We start from the raw sequence: 26,324 nt of genomic DNA, 5'->3' as shown, positions 1-26,324 counted from the left end.
TTTTGGTTAATTATAATTAACCAAAGGTTAATTATACCTAATGTTAAGGTCGACCTTCAAATAAAACTGGTTTAAATTAGTCCAAATAAAATGTTTTAACCAAAAGTGCGTCTTCCAATATAATTTTAAATTTTAGCTCAGCCCTTCTAAAATATATAAATATTGGAGGTTTTATGTCATTTTTCAAAGCAAGCCATTTATTATGCAATCACTTATATACAGTGGGTTTCTGGTTGGTTCTCCTATCTTGTTTCAACACCACATTTACAGCTTTAAGAAATTGCTTTATCACAGACACCAACTGCAAGTGTATCAGTCAAATTAATTAAATATGAAGTACATACAGTGTTTCAAATGTCTCTGAAGACTCTTTCCTCAGTGCAGTTTTTCCAGCATTACTTTTTGATATCAAATAAAGATTCCAGGCTTCTGTCTCTTGCTTCAGTATGAATTCTTCCACCAGATGAGAAACATCCTAGAAATCCAGAAGATCAAATGTAGCAGTTAGGACAGCAAATGATTTCAGAGCAGTTGTGCCCCTGAACTGGAGCTGGATAGGACTGAAGGTGCCTCACTGACTCCTGCTTCTGCACTGACTGTTGATTTTTTAATCAATCATCAATCAATCAATCAATCAATCAGACCTAATGCTCTCTTTTTCCCTTTGTCTGCTGCTGAACTGCAAGAAGCTCACCCTTACTACACATCTTTTTCTCATTTCAAAGCAGAAAATGTAAATTTCATCACCAGGAATTTACTAATTCCTCCACTGCAGACAGCTTTGCCTTTCCCCATTGCCATTTCTCTGCTTCCTCCTGCTTTCCATCCCTCCTGTTGCCTCTCTTTTTTTTCACAGAACACATACTCACACATGCCCAAGTGACCTGAAGCTGTGTCTGGAGCCACTGTGACTCACATAAACCCTTCTTCCATTAAATATATTTCAAATTTTAATTCAACAGGATAAAAAGTTGCCTACAACTTACAGAATATATTTTTACCAGCTAAATATTAGAAGATTATGATGATATGATGTTGTCTCTATGAACTATTCCTCATCAGAAGTAGAAATGAAAGCTGTACTCACTTCAGTCAAACTACTTAATTTGGACATACAAAAAGGATAAATGATTAAATATTAGTATGTGCACTTTGAGGAGCCTCTTAGGGATGTTACAGTTCCCAAGTTTCCTTCTTGTCTAAAATAGGATTTACAGGTTTTTAATAGAATTTAGATGGGTTTAAAATCTCCATATATGAGTTGTACTTTTACTGATTTATTGCATGAATTTCCTGTTGAATTTTTATGTGACACTTGATCGCCCCTGAGAGACCTGTTCAGTTCTGATTGGATAATGCAAATTTCCAATGGAGATTGAACACAAATGAGTATGAAATTGATTTATTATAATAAGGGAAATTGAGGTCTGAGGTCCTGCTTCTCTTTTTTCCCTCAGCCAACCCAAGACTGTCAAATGAAGGTTTTTTGTAATAGTTTGCCAACAAAGAAAAAAGAAAATTAACAGCACATTTCACAATTAAAGATTGGCAATTAAATAAAATACTGTTTCAAACTTGTTTGACTTCATGGGCACAAGAGAGTTGTTGGAATAGTTTAACACAGTTGAGATCACATCACTGTGGAGCCAGTGGATTGTCTTACATGATTTCTGGAGAATTCAAACTCATTATCAATTTAATGGGAAACAGCCTTTAGCAAAATCTTGTGTTCACATATTTACCTTGGATTATAAATTCTAAACATGTGACTTGGGGCACTGCTGTAAATGGAGATGATGGACTGCAGGAAAGGGTGTTTGGTGTCACTCACAGGTGCAGCCTCATGGGCACACAGAGCTTCACCCACAAAATACCAGCTTTGGCTGTGCTGAAGCAACTCCAAAGGATCTGTGCTCTCCAGTGCTCCTTGATGGACACACGTACAAAAGCTGGCTCTGCAAATACTGAGCTTCTGCACAGACAGAAACACACCTCCGGCCTGGATTTATGTGTCAAAAAATTTGAGGGCTGTGATTTGCCCAAAGAACAATTATGAACAGGGACTCATTGTCAGCCATACCATACAATCCAGGGATGAAAGATCCCTTCCAGAACAGCTGGAACATCCAGAGCATCTTTCTTGATCCCACAACAAAGGCTGAAAAAAAATCTGCTTTCTTGAGTGCAAACATTCCCTCATTAATGCAGACACATGTGCAGGAAGTTATGCGCCCTGAGACAACTGCTGCTATTAGTGCCTCTGACAGTCCCAATATGTCTTTGAAAATAGTGGAAATACCAAACTTCTGTCAGAGAGGTTTAGGCAGAAATTCCATCAACGCCACAGCATTCACCGCGTACTTTTTAGCTGAAGTGAATTAACAATGTGAAACATTCACATTGTAATGGCAAGGGCCAGGCTTCGGTTGTGTTGGGAAGGAGCTGCAGGAAAGATGGAGAGAGATAATTGCCAAGGGCTGGAGGGAGAGGACACAGGGAATGGCTGCCAGTGCCAGAGGGCAGGGCTGGATGGGATCTTGGGAATGAGGAATTGTTCCCTGTGAGGGTGGGCAGGCCCTGGCACAGGGTGCCCAGAGCAGCTGGGGCTGCCCCTGGATCCCTGGCAGTGCCCAAGGCCAGGCTGGACACTGGGGCTGGAGCAGCCTGGGACAGGGGAAGGTGTCCCTGCCATGGCAGGGGTGGCACTGGGTGGGATTTAAGGTCCCTTCCAACCCAACCCATTACATGGTTCTGTGTTACTTGGCCCACACACCTTTACTTCAGGAACGTCCATGACCCAGAAGCTCAAGTTATTAATGCATTAACTGAATTTACTCTGAATTGTTGTTGTAATTTTCGGAAAAACTCCCATGTTTATCCAAAAGGAAAAAATAGAACTTGCATGAAGAACCAACCTGTGGAATCTGCATTTGATTTATCCTATTTATTTTTGCCTTTGGTTTTATTCCATTTACCTGATCATGGGTAGGTACAATTATAAAGATCATACAGATCCCATCCACCCAAATTCTCTCTGTGGAAATTGGGAACAATTAATAAGGTCTGCAAGATCAAATGGCTTTGCTGATAAGTAATCTTGCAAATATTTCCCTTTCCTACTATTTTAACAAAAAAATTGCTGTTTGTTAAGTTTTGAACAGCAGCTCCATCAGTGGGTGCAATATTTATACTTGTTGAAACCATGTCCTGGAATCAATACTGCCACTTCTAAATGCAAAAGACTTGTATTGAAAGAGAGATGAGAATGTGAGTACTAAATCCCCAGAACACAGCCCTTGATCTCTTTGGTGGGTTTTAAAAGGGTTTCAGATTCTCTCTTGAAACATTCACCAAAGTTGGGCCAGAAGAAGTCAAAGTAATTTAGATCCAATCTCTTCAAAAATGAAATGAGCAGAAGTTTTATTAAAAGGAAATGAAGAGGAAATTGAACTTTCATATTTCATGGTGCAATTGTGATGACAGAAAACAATATTCATTGATAGAAAATTTAGAAGATAGTTATTTATATGTCTATGCTGCTCTGCTGGGGAAGTTTTTTCACAGTGAAAAGTAGATAATTTTTAAGGATATAGTGGATCTGTAGCAGAATTACCTGTTCCTCTTAGGGTCTTTTTCCCTTCTTAAGATAAGGAAGCAGAAACTTTAATTGAAATGTGTACTTTATGAGGAATTCTTGTGGGTAAGGCAAATTTCACCTGCAAAAAAGCTGCATAGTCCTGTAGTTCTCTGACATGGAAAAACAAAAGCACTTGAATTGAAATCATGGGGCTGAGGAAGATTGGGAATATAATGGAAATGCCATCATTCTGCCCAGCAGAACAGCCAGGACAAGAAGGATAAAACATTCAGCTAGGCACAGGTGGGAATCACAAGTTAGTAGAAAGGAAAAAGAGAGATATTTACATTTAGTTCCTAAAGGTGATAATTCCACAGTTCATCATGGGAGGGGAAGCAATGGCTTCAGAAGATGATGCTTATTCAGGGACTGCTCCTCATGATTTTTGAACTCACAGTTAAGTCACTTCCCTTTCCCCCCCTCCACATTAAAATGCTGTGAACAACTTTTCTTGGACACTGTAGTAGGTGTTTAGGCACAACTTTTCACAAATGTCCAATGTTGCCACGTACAGGCTGGTTTGTGCCAGGCTAACTAACCTGGTCCAGCTGACAGGGCCTTGCCCAGTCTCAGCTCTCCCAGGGCTGCAGCATTTCACTGGCCAGAGCCTGAAGGGCCTTAGAGACCAGGCCAATGAAAGTTTCCAGACCAGGTTTTTCAAATGCCTTTTCTAAGGAAGGGCTGGAGAATGAACGCTCTCTGGTGCCACATGGACATCAGGGTGAGTGGCCTCTTTGTCTCCAACCCACTCACCCCCAGCTGACATTACAGTCCAATAATTCTGATCCCCTCCAGTGCAGGCTACTGAAGCAGAACATAAATGCAGCACATCAATGCAGCACATCAAGGGGAGTAATTATGAAAAAGTGGCCTGGGTGACTCAGTCTGGGCCTTTTCAAAGCCAACATCTGAAAAGATTAGCATCCTCGATGGAAATGTGAGCTACTATTTTTCTCCTCTTACTGCAATGAAGAACAGCCTAAAAATGTTCATCTATGACAGGTGAAAGGAATGAAATTTCATTCTCACACTTTCTGCAATGCAAACAGAGGTAAAGCTCTCAGCTGAGGAGAAAAAATTCATGGAAAAGAGTTCAAAGCTAAACCTCTTCTATAAAATATTGCCTAAGAAAATTAGTCAAGATATTCTTTGATGAGAAAAGAGAGAAATCTATTTTGACTCACACAATTCAACAGAAAATAATGTGCTTTCCCTAATACACATCTATAACATCATTACAGCTGACAGAGAAAAGGAAAAATCTATCAAGATTTACCACTGCAAACAAATGTTCTCAATGCTTCCATTTTAAGTGCGTACTTTGAAAATATTCTTTCTGTTTAGCAGGAGAATTTTCAAATACATGAAATATTTTAATATTCCTGTCTTGAAAAAAAATAACCCTCTACTTCAAAGCTGTTCCAGCTCATACAATAAACAGACTGTCGTGCCTGAGAGTTGATGGTGAGTGGTGGATAGGAAAAATTGAATTTTGATTTTTGTTATAAAAATATAGACAAAAATGCTACATGATGTTATTAACATTCCTTGAGACAACTGTGAATTAATTACATCTATAACCACTAGGACAATGTTGGAAACACCATCTCACTCATTTAGCAGTTGGATTTGGAGGACATCAAAAATCACATCAAAAAATTAATAATATTAAGACAAGACTTGCAAAGAAGGCCATGCAGGCAGATGGGAGAATGATGGCAGATGAAAATCACCTGGCTGACATCAATTAATAAAAAGACCACAAAAAGACCACAGAGAAATGAACCTGCAGAAGCAGAAGAGCTTCTGAATTATTTTTAAACTAATGAAAAGAGCAAGAAAATATTTTCCAGGATATATTTTTTTCAAATACAGAAGAACAGCATGTTCAGACATTTTCAAAACATGAGGTTGTATGGGTCAATTGCAGTTTTCTAAGGCATCTGAAAATATTCCAGAATGGAATGGATTTGGACATTCGGTTCTGTAGCATCACTGTGAACATAGCCAGTTTTATATTTCTCAGAATTATTTCTATGCACATGCAAATCTCCTGCTCACACAATGTTTATTTAGTAGCGATGCTCATTATCTTCCCATTGAATTCTTAAGAAATACTGTCTTTTATGGATAAAGGCACAGGAGGGAAGTTAAGGAGATGTAGGAATTGTGACCAGACTGAGGACAACTGGGTGATAAACATTTGTCCTGCGGTGCTTGGACAGAGAACAAATTCCTGATGATCACACAGACTCTAAAATGGCAGGACCAGAATAATCACATACACAGAATCAGAAAGTAAAAAAAAAAAAAAAACCAAAACACAGTAAACAAAGATTTAATCACTCCCTCCAACGTGGAGAAAGAGGCCCCATTCTAAATGCCCTTAATATGAAATTAATTCCAAGAATGAGGAATGTCTTTGACATCTCAGTTCCCGTTTTTCAGCTTGTAAATTATGAGGTGTTCACTTCTCTCTGGGGACTGAGCTTTTAATCACACAGATGTCCATTATAAATCCTCTGTTTACTTAGGAGTATAATAGGTGAACTCATGGCATCTTTGTGCTACAATAAATCTGCAGGCTCTGACAGAATGCTCATGATTACCTTCTAAATTCTTTCAAGGTCATTCTACATGATTTCATGCTACATAACATCCTTTCTCAGTCCATTTCACACTGAGAAAAGATCATGATAAACATTGATTTTTCCCTGCTGGTATTCCTGAATTCCATCACATCCCTCCACCACATGCACACTCTAATACATCACATTTCAGTAATTTGATTCTAAGCTCTTTTGTAGAAACTGAAAATTCAAAAAGCCAAATATGCTAGGGAAAAAAAAAAAGCTAATTTGATGCAATTATTTGAAGATTAGATTAAAAAAAAAAAAAGCAAAGAAATGGGTGTTTCTTCCAGTGAGAAAAGCATTACTGGAAGTAGATAAATGCACAAAAAGCCATGCTTCAAATTGCTGAGGAATTTAAATGTTAAAACAAACAGCCAAATTTAGATGGAATGTTTGTTTGAGATGTTTCTATTAGCAAATGCTCTTCATGAATTGTTCAGCATCAAAAAAAGACATGAATGCCTGAAAGAGCACAGAGACCCAGTCCTGCATGTGGTTCCTCCAGCATTCTGGCATGAAAGGAGTGCAGAAGGTGCTAATAATATTTCTCTCAAGAGAAAGAGATAGGATTCCTGCAAGAAATATTCACAGGCTCTGACAAAAATTATCTACTTGATTTCTACTGAATTTTATTGCCTCAGGTGACTCATTATCTCAATGACCTCCTGTCTATGCAGAGATTTAAGATTAATGGAATAAATTCCCTAAATTCTTGGTGAATTTATTAGCTAATAAGATACTGCTATTAGCCATTTGATTAAAATTGTTAAGAGTTCATTTTATTCTTTTATAAAGACCAGAATTATCCTATTTTTGTACAAATACCCATTTCTGCCTGCCTTGGGAATACCAGGAACAATGCCCCTCCTGATGGTCTCCTAATGCACTACTGATTCCTCATTGAAAAAGCACAACTGTTTGTGTCATGGAATCAGAGAATCACAGAGATGGATATTCTCATTTCATATCCTGAGAGGAAATGGATGATGGATGCAGCCCCTGGCCCTGCCCAGACCCCCAACAATCCCCCCAGGATGATGGATGCAGCCCCTGGCCCTGCCCAGACCCCCCAACAATCCCCCCAGGATGATGGATGCAGCCCCTGGCCCTGCCCAGACCCCCAACAATCCCCCAGGATGATGGATGCAGCCCCTGGCCCTGCCCAGACCCCTCAAAAATCTCCCCAGGATGATGGATGCAGCCCCTGGCCCTGCCCAGACCCCCCAACAATCCCCCCAGGATGATGGATGCAGCCCCTGGCCCTGCCCAGACCCCCCAGCAATCCCCCCTGTCCATCCCTGGTGCCCAAAGGCTCCTGGAGCTGCGGCAGCCTCGGGGCTGTGCCCATTCCCTGGGCAGCCAGAGCAGTGCCAGCACCCTCTGGGGGCAGCAGAACCTTGCCCTGCTCTGCAACCTGAGCCTGCCCTGGCCCAGCTCCAGCCACTCCTGGGGCTGCCCTGGCCTGAGCAGAGCTCGGAGCTGCCCCAGTGCCCTCAGCCTCTCCCTGGGTGGCTCCTCCATCTTGTCCATCTTCATGGCCTCTTTTGTAAACTCTCTAATTGCTTCATGTCTTTTTTTTTTTTTTTACCTCATGGTGCTGAGAGTTGCCCCAGCACTCAAGGTGAGGCCACCCCAGCCCAGAGGGACAATCCCTCCCTGGCCTGGCCAGTGCTGCTAGGCCTTCTCCCCCAGGATAGGGATGTCCCTCCTACCTCCAGGACGCTGCTGACTCAGATGCCCCTGGCCATCCACCAGAACTCCTGGGTCCCTTCCCATGGCCCAGACTCTCCAGTCTGTCTGTACATTCAGGGTGCCCCATCCAAGATACAGAATCCAGCACTTTCTCATGTTGAACATCACACTACTGGTGATTCACAGCCCTCTCATTTGTCAGTGTCTCTCTTTACGGCCTCCCTGCCTTCCAGTCAACAACTCCTTCCAATCTAGGATCATCTGCTAATTTGCTTTAGTCCTGATGCTGTAGTACTCACACACTGGTTTTTCTCACTTCTTGCCATACCCAGGGAAAACTAATACCAGACTTGTTTGTGGAACATCTCTCTGTGTGAGGGACGACACTTTTCTTCACGTCGCCCCAAGAAACCAGTCCTTCCACAGGGTATTTCTCAGCTTTGATGACAAGTTTTAGAACTCTCAGAGCTGGCACTTGCTTGTAGATCATCCTGTTTAGTAGCAACCAACAGATTTAGCTAAACCCTTTTTAGAACCCATTTACACTTCCAGGCTCCACAGACTCTTATAGCAATAAAGTCAACTTAACAACATGATGTGGAAAAGGTAGTTCCTTTAATCTGCTTGAGACCAGGAGATGTATTTGGGATAGTCTATAAGTCTGGGACAGTCTTTTCATCTGTAATTTAAGGACAGATTATCAATAGCTTTCAAATATATCAGAAAACAGTATTTAAACTAAATGAAGAACAGAACTCAGGTCTTTGGGGACAAACAAATAGCCAAATGCAACTCCACAGGTTGCATTTTCTCCCCTTCAGCACAGGGGTGTGCTCTGAATAAAAAGTGATGCATCTTCTATCAATTTCCACAGTCAAAAAATTCTTTTCTAAAGCGTTCTAAGTTGAAGACTGCCCTCCAGAGCAGACAGATGTGAACCTTGGATACACAATGACATAACAGAATGGCAAATCTGGCAGCCACTAAAATCCAGCTGAGCTTATCACAGCTTCAGAGAGCCAAGGTCTGAGGGGCTCCCGGTGCTGGTGACACCTTCAGAGGGAACTGGAGAGTTCCAGTGCAACACCACAAATTTGAATGCATCCCCCCCCCAGCTGATCCATGTCTTCTCCTGCCTGGATCCCCAGAAACCTCTGTGTTAGTCACACTGCTCCAATATTAATAAAGAAAATTTTATCAAGACATTTTTAGGACTGAACAACCTTATCAAGTTCTTTTTCACATGAAAACGTGGATTAAAGAAACATCAGCAGAGGTTTGATGGAGCAGAAATTCATATTCTCAGGATGACAGGATGAAAGTACAATCATTACCCATTTTATTATCTGGATGCATCAAGCACACATTTTAAAAACCATGAATATTTGAGTTAAAACTATGACTGAAAAAAAAAAAACCAGGACCATTCAAATTGGCCAAGGTTCACTTAGAACCATAGAATCATAGAACGGTTTGGGTTGGAAAGGACATTGAAGATCACTTGGTTCCATCTCCTGCCATGGGCAGGGACACCTTCCACTGTCCCACACTGCTCCAAGCGCCAGTGTCCAACCTGGCCTTGGATCCAGTGAGCCAGGGCCTTGGCCAGGGATCCAGGGACGGCCACAGCTTGTCTGGGCACTCTGTGTCAGGGCCTCCCCACCCTCCAAGTATCCCATCTAAATTTCCCTTCTGACAGTTTGAGCCCATTCTGCCTTGTCCTGTCACTCCAGATCCTGAAGAACTGTCCCTCTCCATCTTCCCTGTAGCCTCTTCTGATACTGGAAAGATGCCATCAGGTCTCCACTTAACCTTTTCTTCCCCAGGCTGAACAGCCTCAATGTTGTCAGCCTGTCAAAAATTTGGAAATCAAGAATGGTTTCAATATGGTAAATGATGCGATCTATTATGGTATTTACTGAAAATATTTCTTAGAGTTCTGCCTGGGTAAAAGCATTTGCAGGACCAGCACATTCACTGAGTGATCAGAGATCACAACTGATGACAAACACTACCCCTGGATGTTCAGAGTATGAAGGATGTAATTTATACTAATTCCTTTGTTGTTTCCAATTTTTGTTGTCCTTGACTTTGGTCCTGGAAGGGACTTGCTTTGCAAGTGCAGCAATCAGATTATCTTTTCTGAGCCCTGTCAACTTCCTAGAGCTGAAATAACAGCAGAAATTTCTGGTCCTGTAGAAAATGAAGAGATGCATAATAAATGTACAGAGAAATCTGTACTGAGTATATTATTAATCTACATTCCAAATCAGCTTTAACAACATACTCCTACTGTGTCAGAAGCATATTCCATTCCCTACACTGAAAATCAGTGTTGGAATAGGTACATTTCTAGGTGAAGTCCCGAACACACAAACAAACAGACACCACTATTCCTCTCAGAGCAGGGGCTTTCATTCCTTACCCATCAAATCTCCCACTGACAAGTCAATTGTCTTAATCTGATTTACACCTTGGCATGAAACGACTGCACACAGAGCCCACCAAACAGCTCAGATTCTGCCTGAATGAAGACAGGTTTGGGAAAGATCTGTCTGGAGACAGAAACCACTGATGAAGGAATTTGTGCTGTAGGTCCTGTGCTATCACAAAGGCACATCCCTGGCATTGGGAAGAGGGGCAAAGAGGGTTAAACTAAATTACTCCCTCACAAGAAAGATTTATGAAGCAGAAGCGCTGCAAACCGTGGATGAGAGACCCCATATGGTAGTGAGAAAACAATTTCCTCCTAGCCAGGAACCCGCCTGCAAGCTGAAAAGGATCCTGCTCGAGCTGCAGGGAAAAGAGTGAGACAATTACTGCTGAAGAGTGGAATTCAGCCATTGCTGAGAGTTACAGTTGGAGCTGCAGGTCCTGGGATTGTTCTAAAGGAGACTGGGAAGAGATAATGCAACAGGATAAGGAGGGAGAGGCATTCACTGACACTTCAATTCACGTTCTGCTGCTATGCAATTTTCTCCCCAGTTTTGAAAAGTGCTTCCTGGAGGTGAATGATTCAGAGTCTCATATTTTATGCACTGGAGGGGAAACCAGGCAGCCTCATGAGGCTGTAAATATGGGGGCTGCAAAATTAAACCCTGTCCTAACAACTTTAGCACAGTAAAACCTTTCATAATAATATGGAGCTCTGAAAGTTTTAAGGGGTAAAAAAATTGAATGGTTCCCAGGAGGATTAATTCAACTAATAGAAAGTAATAAGATCACCAGCCCTGGGGAAATTCAGCAAGTTTCCTGTGTTCAGACACTTATCAGGCCCCTTTACAGAGCACACGAAGAATAGGATGTCATTTTCTAAACCCACAGTGAAATTCGAAGTGCAAAATACAACAGCATTAAAAACCATGAAGTAGTTCCTGGTAAGGAACTTGATACCTTGCAAAGAAGCAGATGTAACTCCAAATGATTTGAGAAGGCAAGTAAAAATCTTCTTCTGAAGGCCATCCTTAGCCATGAACAGATGTAACACCCCCACATCTCCATGTGATTTCTGCCAAATGTCTGGAAGACAAGCAATTCAAACCATTTCCAGAGAACTCTGGTGACGTATGAGTGCCTGCAGAAAATACATCAACCCCTTGAGCAATTATTTCACTTCAGTGCAGTTTCTGTTCCAGTCTCTCACTAAGGCTGGTCTCCCAAGTGCTTACAGAATACACTCCACCATTTGGAACATTTATTTCTCTCAGTTATCTCTTGCTTTGAAGTTCAATATCTGCAACTTTCTTTCTGCAGAGCCCAGTTCAAAGAGCAGATCCCAGTGATTCTGTGACAACAGAAGAATGAGCACTATTAGTAATAACGCTTTGCTTCCCCTCCAGAACATACTCCTGGCATCAGCATGAGCAAGGTCTGATATAACAACAAATGCTCAAGGAAGCAGCTGTGACCAGCTGGCAATATTATAATTTCTGAAACAGTTTTGCAGTGATAGAGTGAAGGGTTTTTGAAGGGTTTTCTCTCACCAAGTTTTTTTCTAACTTCCAAAGGAAGCAAGATGCAAGGAAAGAAATTTTATCTCTATTGGTGCTTCAAACAGCATAAAGTTTGAGGATATTGAAGTCAGGCAACAAGATAGAGGACTGAAATGTGCAGCTGTAAAATTCAGCTCCACTTGATGATCTGGGTTTATAGCAATGCCCAGGTTTGTGGGGCTGCGGTGCAGCTGTAGAGCCATTTGGATCCTTGCTTATTTTATTTCTCAGAGTTAAAAGAATTTTAACATTGTATAAATGACACCTCTTTGGCTCTTAAATCACTTGGCTGTCTATAATGGCTGTAATAAATGTTTCCTATTCCACTGCTACAAAAAAAAGGCCCGGGCAGTTTTAGCCATTGGGCCGTGGCACTCACAGGCCTGTGATTCATGGCACACTTGTTATTTATTTGCAGAAGCTACAAGGCAAATGTGCTAGATGAGAATAGTTCTTTAATGTAAAGCATTAAATTATAAGCTCACCCTCAGGATTTGACTGCCAATAGTAGTAAATGGATGCCCAAGATAACACAGGAGCAGTTACTATTTAAAAATAAGCTGTTTGATATTAAACTTCTTTTATTTTACAGCAGAATTCCAACCCTGTCCCCCTTCTTTCAGTGCTTTAGTCTATACCCATCCTGTCCAGATTTGAATGGATGCTGGGAACAACACTCATCTCATTGGACAGATATATGTCAGATCATATTTGTGACGGTGTTCACAGGGGTCTCAAGTTGAGGGAAGAGACGAGGATCTGACTCCATGTTTCAGAAGGTTTGATTTATTATTTTATAATATATATTACATTAAAACTATACTAAAAGAACAGAAGAAAAGGTTTCATCAGAAGGCTTAGATAAGAATAGAAAGGAAAGAATAATAACAAAGGCAGCTGTTTTGGACTCTCTGTCCGAGCCAGCTGACGGTGATTGGCCATTAATTATAAACATCCAAGATGGGCCAATCAAAGACCCACCTGTTACATTCCACAGCAGCAGATAACCATTGTTTACATTTTGTTCCTGAGGCCTCTCAGCTTCTGAGGAGGAAAAAAATCCTAAGGAAAGGATTTTTCATAAAAAGATGTCTGCGACACATATTCTTTCATATTTTTGCTTTTTTTGTAATTTCAGGGCTTCTGGCTCAGGTGTTCCAATGGCTCCCATTAACGCAACATTTACAATTGTTACAATGTTAAAAGAACTCACCCAGAGGGTAGCACTGCTATCTTTCTGTAGTGTATAGACTGCAGCTGAGGTACAAGAAGGATAAGGTTCAAATTTTTAGGCAGCCTTACTCATTCTCTAGTTCAAGGGCTACACCAGCTTTGGAATATTTTTTCTGAGGACTGACAGATGTTTGCAAATTGTTCAAGAGCATCCCCTGAACTACAAGACCTCCCATCCCACTTCATGATGTTGTGCTCCACCCAAATTGTCCCAGAGCCAAGAGCTGACTCGACGGTTCCAAGCTCTTCAATTGCAGCCAAATGAGCACATCCATTCCCCTCTTACAAAGAGCCCAAATAATTTTGCCATCAGTGTGACTTTTGTACAAATTCAGTAGGAAAAAAAAAAAGTAGGAAAAAAACCCCAAGTTATTAAAGCAAATCCAAATCTAGTATTGTATAACAAAGTACTATAATTAAGCTAACAAAACCCCCCAAACAATCTAAATCCTGTAAGACGACATCTCAATCCTTATGAGACACCATAAATCAGGGCTTTTCTTTACTGGTCAGGTTAGAAGGAAACCGCTAAAAAATAACAGTTCAAATGTTAATAAGACTATTTGATAGAGAAAATATATTCCCAACATGACAAAACTCCTCACTTTCCACTTTTTCAAAATTACCTTTCAAGCTACAGAATTTAAAAAACCCCAAAAAAGACCCCAACACTTCATGCAAGTGATCAACATGCAAGTGATCAATATGTTTCAATAATTTAATTCATTCTCTTATTCATTTATTTAAAAACTCCACAGCAGATACATTGTATAGCAGCATGTTTATAAACTGAGTCATCTGCTCTTGTTATCACCTAACATTTATCACCAGACAGGGCTTGAGCCTTCCAGGTGTGATTCTGAAGCAATATATGTATATTAACAGGAAACCTGAAACATTAACACAATGCCATTATCTTGGAAAGCCTGCCAGCTGAACAAGATAAATATGGTATTTTTTTCCTTGCAAAGAGCTTCAACAAAAATGTAAAAGTTTTCAAGTTTCTGTCGGGTAAGATATTACTGCAGAAATTCCAATTCTTTCAGTTTATTCTATATTTGAAGTAAAGCTGCCGAATACAGAAACAAGACTGGTTTCGCTGTGTTGATGCAGTTGTTATAGAAGTTTTCTACTGTCAGCGGGATGGCTGATGACACTTGGAAATACAGCCAAAATCTGACCCTGGCTAAGGAAAAATGATGAAGTGAAGGGAGTTGACCCATCCTAATTGATCAGCATCGAACTCCAATTTATTGATTCAATCAGTCACTTTTTATAACAGTGTTAATTAAGCTCATGCATATTGCAAAATCCGAGCTCATCATAGGTCACAGATTTAAACATTAATCCCTCCTTTTGTTTTCAATACCTGTGGTTTGTTATTGAAACCAAGATTTGTGTTCTCACCCTGATATAAAAGGTTCTCAAAACTTACTTTTACTTTCCCAAAACAGCCAAAGATAGAATGTTCACCTGTTTTGAGAAAACTGCCTTAGAACTCTGCTGTTTACAGAAACGTGCCTGCGAAAACAGGCTTGGGAACTGCTGCTTACAGCTGCCTTTTGCTTTTCCATCAGCTGTATATTTTCATGGCCTTTTTTCCTTCAAGCCATGTCTGAGCAAAATTCTCCAACAGAAAACAACTTCCAAAACCCCAGCTATTGCAGACTTCTTCCTGCAAAAGACTCATTCTTTATGGTCAGTTCTTGTAATTCAGTAAGCTCTAGCAACCTGAGAAAGATTTGAAGGAAAGTGACAACTTTCTGCAAGGCCACACTTTAAAATTCCCTGAAAGAGGAGCATTCCATGGACTCCAATCCTTGGGGAATAATTACTTGTCTTAGTGAAAGATCAAGCAACAGAAATAAATGGAGGCAAACACAGAATTTGTTCTGCTTGAGGACTGAAATGGAGGCTCAATATCTAAATTTCACTGTGCCAACTTGTTCCTAGCCCCCTTATCCAGTCTAGGGATGAAGCAAGGGATGCTCCTCAGGGATGCACCAGTGCAGGGTGTGCTATGCTCTGGGGTTTGGGGAATAGGAGGTGGAGGTGTTCAGGAGTAACCCCAGAACCACAAACAGATAAGGAAACCAGAAATATTGTCCGTGATATAAATCTGGCCAAAGACAGAGCACTGCAACCCCTGCTGGCAGGGACAGGAAGAGGAAGGCACTGCAGGCCATAAAGCAGGAAAACCCCAAAGCACAGGGAATGGAAAGTGATCTGGAAACTCCTGCAGTGCCACAGTGAACGATCTGATGTGCATCAGGGTTCGCCTTGCTGGGGCTTCGCTGTTCTTACCAATTAACTCACCCTGGGCTTGGGGCTGAATTTCCCAACGGAACATTAAATAAATTGTTGTTTAGCAGCTATTACAAGGCACAGTTAAATGGAAGAAAATATCAGCATAGCAAACATAAACAAACTCCAATATTTACCACAGAGAAGTTCTTAAAGCCATCATTTCAGTCACCTCGGACCAGCAGCAGTTTGGAAAACATCCCCACAGAGGATGGGCTGGAGGAACACGCATTCTCTACAGGAAGTTTTCATGTATATGAGATTCCAAATATTAAATAAAACCTGGCCACTATACCAAGAATAGTTCCTGAACTTTGATCAATAGCTTTTTTTTTTTCCTAATATTTCTTCAAAATGCTTAGGAAGTTTTGATTCCTTTGCTTCTAATTATAGAAAATTGAAATCTATTGTTTTATTTTGTCAGGACACAATAGCTTAGTGCAAGATTAGGTTAAATCTGAATGACAGTTTGATTTCAGCAGCACAGTAATTCCTCCAGCAGTTCCCACACAGATCCTTCAAAATTACCACTTGCTGGTAATCACATTACTGAAATCCATATCTAATAACATTTCTGCTGCAAATAATGGAGAAATTAAGTTAGAAAGCGGTTGATCTTGTAGTACATCATCCAAATTGAATGTTGGAAACTTTGTGGGAATTTGAGCATTCTCTGGCCAAATTCTGCCAAATTTGGCAAACTTCTCTATTTGCAAATCAAGTGTAAAACAATCTTAGATTTAGGATCCCAGCCAGAACTAAATGTGGGGATCAAAATCTAATACATGTGGTTTATAAGTATTTTATTTATTTGTGTGTTACTTCTTTAAATTTCTATGGTGTCAGTGTGCCTGAACACAGAGTGGAGATCCTGCTGCTGTGCTCTCCATCACACAAGCCTGTCCATTTTTTCTTTTTCCAGCAGTGTGAAACCAAGTAAATGTTTGCTCACTGTGAGCAAACCAAAGTGAAGTGCACTTAAAACTAATTTTTAAATTGCACTTCATGGAGATCTCAGCTTTGAGTTCTGTAACAATCTTTCTTCAGAAAATCTCTTCAATAACAGGCAAATTCACTTAAGGATGTGCCTTGTTTAATCCCAAATTGACAACAGTAATGTCTGAAGCAGAAAAAAAAAATTAAATCAAAAGTAAGAAAAATACAACTGTCATGCACCATGATGGGATTAGAGGCACCAGAGCACTGCAAAGGATATTTTAGACCCATCCTGACCCACTCCTCCCCAAAGAAACTAGAAATGCTTACATTCTCAATTTGAGAAAACCAGAATATTTTAGTAAAATTTAGTCTATCACAGCGTATCAGGGATGGTGCTTTGGAACAAGGTGGAGTCACTTCACTGCAGTAATGTGCTACAATGAGAAATTCCGTGTAAATAGAGTAGATAATAGGAGATGTAGTTACTGTGAAATTAGGTGATTAGTGAAGGAAAGTGGCAAATTTTTACATGATACAGGCATCTGCCTTCCTTCCTCTTCTTTCCATCTGAAATTAAGGTCAAAGATATCAATTACATTGGTGGGAAAACTGCATCCTGACCAATCTCTTGTTGTGACCACTTGGAGTCTTAATTATTCACTAAATTACATGTGGTATCTTTACAGAAATGAAGAACAGTGTAATGCTCTGGGTGCTTTTCTGAATGAATAATCTGTACAATAGTTAATTCCCCTTGCAGATATTGAGATAAATTCAAGTGATAAAAGAGTACCTGAGAGTCTTCACATGTCTGAGAATTAAGTCTGGGTTACCTGTCTCTGGCTCATCCTTTAGTACAGATCTGCAGGTGAGATTCAGATGATGTTCTGTGTTTTAATACAAAATCAAAATTAGAAAGTAAAAGGTCCCAGTTGTTCCCTCCCTCATCTGTCACTGCCTGACCATATGTGTGACAGCTTGGAAGGGAAATTCTTTGCTTCTTCCTTATATTACATCTATTATTTAAAAATCATTACTCCCTACCTTGAGATCTAGGTGGAAAAAGTTCATAAACCAGGATTCAGATCTACATCCAAACTCTTCCTCTATTCCTGCAAGTGTAAAACATAAGTAAGTTTATTTCTTGTTGCTTCCTTGGCAAATTCTGCATGAGTTTTCCCAATAATCCCAATTATCCCCAAATATTCTCAGTCATTCTGACAGGGGGTTGTGCAGGGAAAAGTTCTCTGAGTGGAAATCAGTGTCATAAGACATGGCATTAAAGAGGGGAGGCAGAGGAGGACTCTTGCTCTGTCTGATGCAGGACCAACAGCAGCAATGCACAATTGTTCAGCACAAAACAAATGAAAACAGATCCAAGTGAATCCAGCCAGGAACTGCTCTGCCTCCCAGCCGTTCCTTACAGCAGCTCTGGGCTCTCGGGTGTCACATCAAGCCATCAATTCAACACTTCTTTATCACAAAACCCTTCCATATTGATAAAGCCTATCTTCTGCTTGCAACTGCTGGGCTCACTTAATGAATATTTATCTTGCATGGTCCAGGAGAAACTCTTTGTGATCATTCACACAATGCACTTTATTTTAGTTATTTCACTAGAAAAAGTAGTATTCTTATCTGAACAGTTGTTCCATGTGTTTATTGATTAAAATCCAATGCTACTCGAGGAATGTTAAGTTTCAACTGTTTTCCTCAGTGCATTACAAAGAGAGCAGGTTCTGATTGTTCATATGAATGTGGATATATCCATAAAGGCAGACTATTAGATGAATCTCTAACATGTCAAGGACCCCCCCAAATCTCTGAATTAAAAACAAAAAAAGAAGTCAACTTCACTGAATTACTTACAGTGATAAACTTCAAATTTTATCTTCACAATTACTGTATGAACACCAGTGGAATAATTAATTCTTTGCAGAGTATATTTCCCATTTTGCCTAAAGGATAACTTGTCCAATAAAATTATGACAGAAAATACACCTGTTTCATAAAGAAAGCTCACAGGACTGTAATCTCAAAATAAGAGAGAATTAAACAGCCATTTTCTGTGATTTCTCTCCCCACAACAGCAGCAAAACTGAACAGCTGAATGTTCCAGAATAGAAAGCAAAATCAAAGTCTATCCTGGTCTCATTACTCATTAGAAAAAATAAATAACTACAATTTGCACCTTTTATAGCCCAGTGTCCTACAAATCCAGTAGAAACTCCAGGAAACATTCCATGAGTTTTATTTTGCTACAGGTGGAGCAGTAGGCAAGACTTGCACTCCTTTATTTCAGGGAAGGGTTCCCTTTACTTCTCTGGCTGCACAGACCATCAGCTTCCCTCCCTCCTCCCCTTCCCAAGCCTTCAAGCAGATTAGTTGTTTGAACTATATTTTCCAGGATGCCTCCCTTTTTGGGCACCCATATTAATATTAGTCCTGAAAAAATCCATGTCCTCAGTAAAAAAACATGCAGGAACCCAATCTTAGAATCACAACCCTCCAGGCCAAGCACTGGGGACATCAGTTGCCCTATGAGCAGAAAGTGCTGGAAGATATTGCCTTTCAACACAGAGCGGGACTGAGGAATTCTCAGTGTGGCTGATATGACATTCCCTAAATATTTGTATTTTCACTTAGTTCAGGGCCTCCTGGGAACAGGTATCCTTACAGACGTCAATAAGAAAACAAGTCAAGCGATGCAACAACTGTCCCCTGAATGAGAAATGAGTGTGTGGCCAACTCGTTCCTCAAAGGCCAATTCCTTCTGTATAAAAAATGGCAGCATAAAGAACTGTGGCCATTTGTCTCCTCATGCCTCTGCCATAGAGCAGCCAAGACTGTGCTTTCAGCATTTTAGAAGCAATTTGCCAAATCATTATGCTGTCACTAAATGGAAACCTTAATTTTCAGGTGTTGCAAATACGATGAAGAGAAAGCTGCAGATGCACTGAAATTCAAGGTGACACCAGAGTGACTGCAGAGCACAGTTTTCTACACACCCTAGGGAAAACTAAGGAGCTGGCTTCTCAGTCCAGGAGGAATCATGTAAAAACATTTCCACACTGTTACAAGACACATACACAATAATAAAAACTGATTTTGTTCCGCTTGAAATGATGTGTGATATGGTTACCTTGTAGATGCTTGCAAAAATCAAATGATGTCATAGGAAAACATTCCCATTTTGCCACAGGAAGGCTTGTCCAAAATTCTCAGCTGGATTTTGTCTAGGGTTTGACTGACAGAACATGTTATTTTTTCATTACATCATGAACAAGTAGATGTTTTCTTGCCCAAAGAAGGATCTGTCCAATTAGCTCAGCTCCAGTGGTATTTCAGTCCCTCCATTGCCTCATTTTGTGTGAACCTTTCTCATATCTCTTGAGAATTTATTTGTGTCATACAAAAATGATAACAAGTTTATGAGAAACACTTTGCTCACTCATGAATAGCTTTGAAGTTTAAATTATTTAAAAGAGCACCATCAGGATATTTCTGAGTTGTAAACGCTACATGTCAGACGCCAAGACATCTTTCTGTCTTGGATGGCTCGAGCCCCTGCCCAGGGGGCTCAGAGACCTTGGCACAGAGCCCAAGACACCTGGGACTTTGATTTTGAGCCATGGAGCAAATTACCACCTTTAAATGAAGAATTACAAGTCAAAAGAGTTTAAGTAGAATGATAGTTAGTCACAGGGTGAAAAATAGATTTTTGGGGTTTTTAGAATGGGGGTTCAGGAGGCAAGATGGAGGAATCTGGGTGTGTCCAGTCTTTCTCCTTCTTCTTCTTCTTCTTGGCCTCCATCTTCTGCTGTGATGGTGGCACTTTTGGATTGGTTTAAGGGAGGAACTCACTGTCTAACATAGGTGATAGGTATTGGGAAGTTATGGTAAATAATGTACATACTTAGTATAAAAAGATAACAGCACCCCAAGGGCAGCCAGTGTGCCTCAACCCAACCTGCCAGACAGACCTCAGCAGGTCAGCAAAAGAACTATATAGATAAGAAATAATAAACAACCTTGAGAACGAGAACAAAAGAATCCTGACTCCTTCTTTGACTGCTGGGCTTGGAAAAAGAAGCTTGTACCTATCTCAGAGTCACTCTGACCAGCAGAGCCACGAGAGCTACAGAGTATGAAATTCATTTCAACAGGTCTCCAGAACAGGTTAAGTTCTTTTCTGTAAAACAGATAGTGATGATGATGATGATGATGATGATGATGATGATGATGATAATAATAATAATAAAGTTCTATTCATTATGAAATTCAGCTGCCCCATGTTCAAGTCAGACAGGCCACTTGCAAGCTCTGTCCTATAACATTGGTGGATACAATTTTTAAGGAAAAAATCTGGGTTTCCATTTCATCCCTCCTTTCTCTCAAATGCATTTTGAATTTTGCACTCAAAAGAGACATGAAATGTTGGGAACAAAATCAGAATCTATAGGATGAGGAAAAAAACCCTAGCAGAGGTTGGATAGGAGCACAAGACATGCACTAATCCTCTACTATCTCCCCAAACAGCCCACAATTACGTCTTTCCCAGGAGACAGTTGTCAGCTTTGTGCTAAACTGTTCCTAAATTTGAAGACTCCATAGGTGCCTGGGGATTCTCACCCAGTGACAGCCTGCCCAGCCATTAGAGCAGATTTCCCTGTGTCTAACCTAAGCTGTGCTTGTTATTGCATTATTCCCATCATCTCCAAGGTGGATGCGATGGAGTAATGAACACACACCTGCTCTTTTACAATAAAAGTTGTTGAATAATAAGACTGAAAGTCTCCTGTGTTTAATGCTCTTCCCCTTAGGCTAAACAACCTTAATTCATTTATATTTTTATTCAAAAGCTGCTCTGATATCTTTTGAAGCTGTTTTGGGAGATTTCTTCAAATGGGCCACAACTACTTGTTCTCCTTGAAGTGCATTGCCCCAGTTCCTCCAGTTTGCTCTCCCTCATCCTAGAGAGAGGTAAAATACTGCTTCCCATCTCACTCTGAGTCCACAGAACTGTGGGAATTTATAGCTCAGCACAGATGAGACAGGAAATAAACAGATGAAATAACTGCTCTGCCATTGCAAACTTACCTGCTGCTTTGCTGAGATGTCTCTCTTTGATTCCAAGGATCAAAAGGTATCTTCTTTTTCTCAGATCTAGAATTGTTTGGAATTTGTTGGAAAATGGCTTTTTCTCCCCTTGATAAAAAATGAATGACACTTTTTCTTCTTCCTAATTCTTCTCAAAAAGGAAATGAGAATTCTCTGGATTGAATAAATTTTATTTATGCTTTAGTAGATCCTTCTGAAATGCCCTCTTAACAAAAAGAATCACTTTTCTTTTTCCTCCTTTGCCTATTATTTTATAGGAAACACTTATTTTGCCCACAAATATAAAATCAGTACTTCTTTGTTCCTAATAACACTTGAATTGTTAAAAATATTTTAAAAGCAATTTTGCACAGTTTGTTGTCCACAGAAATGTTACAAAATATGTTGCACTTCAACCTATGCTATGAATTCCACAAGCTCTTAAAATAGCTTTAATAGATATTTAAATAAAAAAGGCGCATTAACAAAAATAATTATTTTAATCTATTTCCGAGGCAATTTATGCCCATAGTCTTTTGGGGTTTGGCAATTATTTAAAAGTGTATATAAAACCAAACAAATAGAAAAGTGTCTGAAGAATCACTACAGTGACTTAAATATAGTTTATGCCAGGTTAATTGACCGCACACATCATCTGGATATCAGCTCAGAGGAGTCAGAAAATACAGCTGAAGAGACATTAATTATTCTGCAGTTACATACTTGGTATTATCCTGTAAAATATCTGTTTCAGTCCAGATGTCAAAGTTCTCTAAAATAACACAAGTATGAGGTCTTGAGCTGATCCAAAATGCTGATCCCGGCTCCAGAGAGAGGCTACCAAAAATCTTCATTTTCTAATCTCTCTTATTGTTAAAAAAAAAAAAAAACACAAAAAAAAAAAAACCCAAGAAAACAAAAAAAATCGAGAAAAGTACAACATTTAAAAGCTGTGAAAAATCAGAATATGGATTTTCCAGGCTGATGTTGGATGCTGTGCATCACTTATGGCACTCCTGGATGTCCCCACTTGCGAGCAGGGACAGTGGTGAGTTACTGGGAGGCTGGAAAGACACCACAGCCGCAGGTCCTCATTTCACATGTCATGATCAAGGAGGAAAATTTTAGCCTGAAACCACATTGAGGTTTCCCACTACTTCTCTGGGTTCAATTTTTATTTGAGGTCACAAGAGCTGCCACTCCCCTTATGTGACACCCGCCAGAAAAATAAACACTAAAGGGAATGTGGTGCAGATATTTTTATTTCTAGCTTTTGTGAGAACTACACTGTACCAACATTGCAGGACTTTGGAGTCAGTTTGAAGCCCAGAAACAGTAAATGGGTGCCAGGTCATAGGTCTTAAAATGTCTTATTTTTACATAAACCCAGCCTTGTTTGCCAAATGTTATTTTTTCCCTCAGTGTCTTCACTGAACAGTGCCCTGAGCAGGAACTTCCACAGCATGGAGCCCATTCCCAGCACGGACTCTTCACCAAGGAAAGCCTGCACAGTCACGACATTTTGGTATTAAATCCACTTAGTCCACCATGTGGAGAGATGTTTGCTTCCTTTTCACACCTCTGTGTAGGGAATAACATACACAATGGGATTTGTGCTTTTGCATGTCTTCACCTAAAACAGGCCATATTTTTAGAGAAGACATCCTGGGTTAAATCAGATGTAACTTAATCAGAAGTAACTTAATCCTGCCTGTTCTTTCTCCACAAGGGGAGTCTAAACTGCCCCATGGGAACTCACAGAACCCAAGAATGGATCAGCCTGGAGGGGCCCACAGGGGCTGCTGTGGTGGCACCTCCCTGCTCCAGCAGGGCCATCCCAGAGCCCAGGGCACAGCAGTGTGTCCATGTGGCTCTGCAGTGTCCCCAGGCAGGAGCCTGCACAGCCTCTGTGCCCCATCTGCTCAGGGCTGGGCACTGCCAGGGCAGGAGCTCTGGGCATGGGCAGGGGCAGCTCCTGGGCTCAGGCCCTGCCCGTGGCTCTGGGGCCATGGCTGGGCCCGCAGCAGAGCCTGGGCCCTGCTCTGCCCCTCCCTGCACACAGGGACAGCCAGGCCTGAGGGCCCCTCTCAGCTGGGGCTCCTCTCCAGCCTGAGCAGCCCCAGCTCCCTCAGCCTTTCCTGGGCACCGAGATGCTCCAGGCCCTGCTCAGCTCCAGCAGCTCCGGCCCTGCTGTGCTGAGGATCCACAGCTGGACACAGCAGCCAGAGGTGCCTCCAGGGCTGGGCACAGGGGCAGCATCCCCCCTGACCTGTGCCAGGGCTCTGCCCCATGTCCCCAGGGCACCCTTGGCCTCCTTGGCCCCAGGGCACTCTGCTGCCTCAGGGACAGCTCTGTGTCCCCAGCACCCCCAGGGCACTCTGCTGCCTCAGGGACAGCTCTGTGTCCCCAGCACCCCCAGGTCCTTCCCCTAGAGCTGCTCCAGCAGGTCCCTCCAGCCTGTGCTGGTGCTGAGCTTGTTCCTGCCCAAATTCCCCCAGAATTAAATTATAAATCAACTAAGCCCAACATGATGTATTTGATGTGCTGAGGATTGAGAAAACTGCAACTGGAAATGGTGCTTCAAATCTATTCCACATGAGGTCACAAGGAATGTATTTCTCCAAATTTTTCGGCAGATATTACCTTGCCCTTGAGGACTCACCTGAAGATGAGAGACATTCAATTTGAATGTTGCTGCTTTTAATCAAAGGTTGTCAATCACATAATATTATTTCAACCAAAATTAAACTGAGGCTCGCCTATTTCAGCTCACTAGTAATGATCAAGTGTTTAATATGTTGCTTTATTTGCATTTAAGTCCAAGTTTTCATAAAAATACCCTGGGGTTTTAGGATTTTTACCAGCACCCAGTTATCACTTCCAAAGTGCATTGTGTCCTAATGTAAGACTTTTTGAAGTTAATACACTGCTGACATTAAACTGAAATACTTTCTTTATTTCTGCAAGTTCAGAGTGAAAAGACAATATTAAACAAAATCATATATAAATAAGCTTTATAAAAATTCACAGAAGGTGAAAACAACTCAAAACAATCATCTTCTATGGGCTTTTTGTTAAGAGAGAGAAAAATCTGCATTTAAAGTAATATATTTCACTTTCTTCTGTTCAGTGTTAGTCTGTTTGTATACAAACTAAATAATACAAACTTTCCAATGGTGTCATTAACTTTTGTTTAGTTATCCTATGATGAAATTATCTGTAATTTAAATAATGGACAGAAAATCCTACCCTTTGTTTTAAAGCTGCTTCAGCTCCTCAGGTATCTGAAATTTTCCAGCTCAGATTTGTTAATTAAAATGTTTTTCTCCTACAGTAGCATCTGTTTCCAATTAAGTGATTGCTATTTAAAAAGTCAACAACAAGAATCATGTTTTTACTACAGCAAGAATAAAATAACCCACTGTACAACTATGAAAAATAAAAGTGCTCCCACTGCAATTTATCTCAAAGGCTGAATTAGGCTGGAGACTGCAGTTAATAAAGGAAGTCAAGCAGAAATGTGCCCTTTAGCATGAAACTTATTCTAAATTATATCATCCACTCATAGAATGGTTTGGGCTGGAAGGGACCTTAAATCCCCCCCAGTGCCACCCCTGCCATGGCAGGGACACCTCCCACTGTCCCAGGCTGCTCCAGTCCCAGTGTCCAGCCTGGCCTTGGGCACTGCCAGGGATCCAGGGGCAGCCCCAGCTGCTCTGGGCACCCTGTGCCAGGGCCTGCCCACCCTCACAGGGAACAATTCCTCATTCCCAAGATCCCATCCAGCCCTGCCCTCTGGCACTAGGAGCCATTCCCCCTTGTCCTGGCACTTCAGGCCCTCACAAAAAGTCCCTTGTAAAAAGTCCCTTTACTCTTTTAAGTGACTATTTTGCCACATGAATCTTTACATTTAAAATGAGACAGGTTTAGGTATATCCTGAAATTTCGTGTTTTTATCTTGTTAACCCACAAGCTTTTATCAAATAAGATCAGCCAACTTCACTGACCACCTCTGCAAAACAGCTCTGTTTCAAATCCATCATCACAGCTCTTCCCTGTTTTCCCTTCATTCCCCCAAGCCTCAGGTCATTTCCCGCACATTCAGAAATCTATGCAGTGTAACCCCAGGACATCAGGATGAATGGATGGACAATGGGATCTTCTATGGGCTGAGGGTCTCTGCTGGAGCTAAACCTGACCTAGGGCTACAGGTAGTTATTCCACTTCAGCTGCTCCACTGTTGAAGAAATGCAGGATTTTTTTGGCTTGGTTTTAAAGGATCCCTTTTTGCCCAACAAATAAAGGCTGCATCAAGGTGATAGCCACTTTAATTCTTAAATTATTACTATTAATCCCTTATTATATTGTTGAGCCAGGGCAGGGGCAGGGTGGGCACAGCAGGAATTTCCCCACGGAAAGGGGGCTCAGGCCTTGGCAGGGGCTGCCCAGGGGGGTTTGCAGTGCCCATCCCTGGGGGTGTCCCAGGAAGGGCTGGAGGTGGCACTCAGGGCTCTGGGCTGGGGATGGGGTGGGCATCGGGCACAGCTGGGACTCCATGGTTTTAGAAGCCTTTTCCAACCCTTAAGATTCTATGATTTTATAAAATTAAATATTCTATTATTATATTATCAAGTCAGAAATTAATAAAGTTAGGAATATGGGACAACACAAGATTGTGGAGCAATACCTAGGGAGAAAACTGTAAATCTTCCTTCCCATATTTGAATGTGGGTCCAGATTTTCTCTGTAAAATGGGTGAGTGGAACACTTTTGCTACCACCAGGTAAATGGACC

General features: G+C 41.0%; 1 long non-coding RNA gene across 1 annotated transcript in view; it reads right to left on the bottom strand.

Annotated features, from left to right (window-relative positions):
* The window catches only part of LOC113460230 (uncharacterized), a 30,648-nt gene extending 7,985 nt beyond the window's left edge, over nucleotides 1-22,663 (bottom strand). Inside the window, exons 1-6 of the long non-coding RNA XR_012582448.1 lie at nucleotides 21,531-22,663; nucleotides 17,475-17,542; nucleotides 17,264-17,317; nucleotides 12,936-12,998; nucleotides 11,356-11,746; nucleotides 345-475 (exon numbers count right to left, since the gene is read on the bottom strand). This is a non-coding gene — a long non-coding RNA (uncharacterized LOC113460230). The remainder of the gene's footprint in view (nucleotides 1-344; nucleotides 476-11,355; nucleotides 11,747-12,935; nucleotides 12,999-17,263; nucleotides 17,318-17,474; nucleotides 17,543-21,530) is intronic.
* Nucleotides 22,664-26,324: the final 3,661 nt, after the last annotated feature.

This window comes from Zonotrichia albicollis, chromosome 13, assembly GCF_047830755.1.
Source record: "Zonotrichia albicollis isolate bZonAlb1 chromosome 13, bZonAlb1.hap1, whole genome shotgun sequence".
NCBI classification, from domain to species: domain Eukaryota; kingdom Metazoa; phylum Chordata; class Aves; order Passeriformes; family Passerellidae; genus Zonotrichia; species Zonotrichia albicollis.
Note: the sequence above shows the minus strand (reverse complement) of the source record. Positions and strands in the feature narration are given on the sequence as shown.